We start from the raw sequence: 1,208 nt of genomic DNA on the forward strand, positions 1-1,208 counted from the left end.
ACAAGCACTTGGCAAGCGATAGCAGATAGGCATATAAAGCGTGCTCTGGTTCAAGCTATACACTGCACATTCACACAATGACACGGTTAGCTATTTCACCACATACACGCATGTGGCAAGCGATAGCAGATAGGCATATAAAGCGTGCTCTGGTTCAAGCTATACACTGCACATTCACACAATGACACGGTTAGCTATTTCACCACATACACGCATGTGTGTGACTGCGTGTGCGTGTTTTTGATTTTAAGTTTTAAACTGACACTACATGAATGCCTTCCCACCCACAGGATACGCCACTGTCTGTGAGAACCCAAACGCAGCCAAGCTTCTATTGAATATGCAACACACTCATATAAGCCTAGCGATATTAGGCTTTCCTGATAGTAACTTAGTATAGTAAGTTTCAAAAGTAGTGTCAGATTCCCAAACATTATTATTTTTTATTTAACCTTTATTTAACTAGGCAAGTCAGTTAAGAACAAATTCTTATTGACAATGACGGCCTATCCCGGCCAAACGGACGACGCTGGGCCAATTGTGCGCCGCCCTATGGGACTCCCAATCACAGCCGAATGTGATGCAGCCTGGATTCGAACCAGGTGACACCTCTTGCACTGAGATGCAGTGTCTTAGACCACCGCGCCACTCGGGAGCCCCCATTTATAAACAACCATTCCAAAATAACGCAGTGACTACCAGTGTAATAACCTGTATAGTTACTGTGTATCAGACTAGTAAATACATTTTTAAGAAACCTCTTCTCACATTCTCTCAGAGAACCAAAGTAGCCATGGTAACTATCGGTATTAGGACAAAGCGTAGGACTTTTATGTAAGTGTAAAAAACTTTCCCATTTAGTTTACACCTCTCCTTTAAAAGGTATTTGTTTTCTTCTTTATGGCTTTCTTTTGGGAAGTGTTAGACCATCAAATTCTCCGGGAGAATTTCAAACAACGGCCCACAACACACTCCCGACATGCTCTGAATTTGAATTCACATATAAGCAAGTATAGCCAGATGTACATATGGCTATACTGTAACTGCCCCCCCGAGATATTGTGTTGCCATAGTAACCGAATACAGTTGATAACAGCTGTTATCTGAAGAGCAGGACAAAACAAGTCTGGCCGTCGACATGGCAACAGACTTATTTGGCAGCCGTTGCTGTGTGTGTGTGTGTTAGAGAGGGGTGTGTGTGTGTGTGT

Source organism: Salvelinus sp. IW2-2015, unplaced genomic scaffold, assembly GCF_002910315.2.
Source record: "Salvelinus sp. IW2-2015 unplaced genomic scaffold, ASM291031v2 Un_scaffold5891, whole genome shotgun sequence".
Taxonomy (NCBI): Eukaryota; Metazoa; Chordata; class Actinopteri; order Salmoniformes; family Salmonidae; genus Salvelinus; species Salvelinus sp. IW2-2015.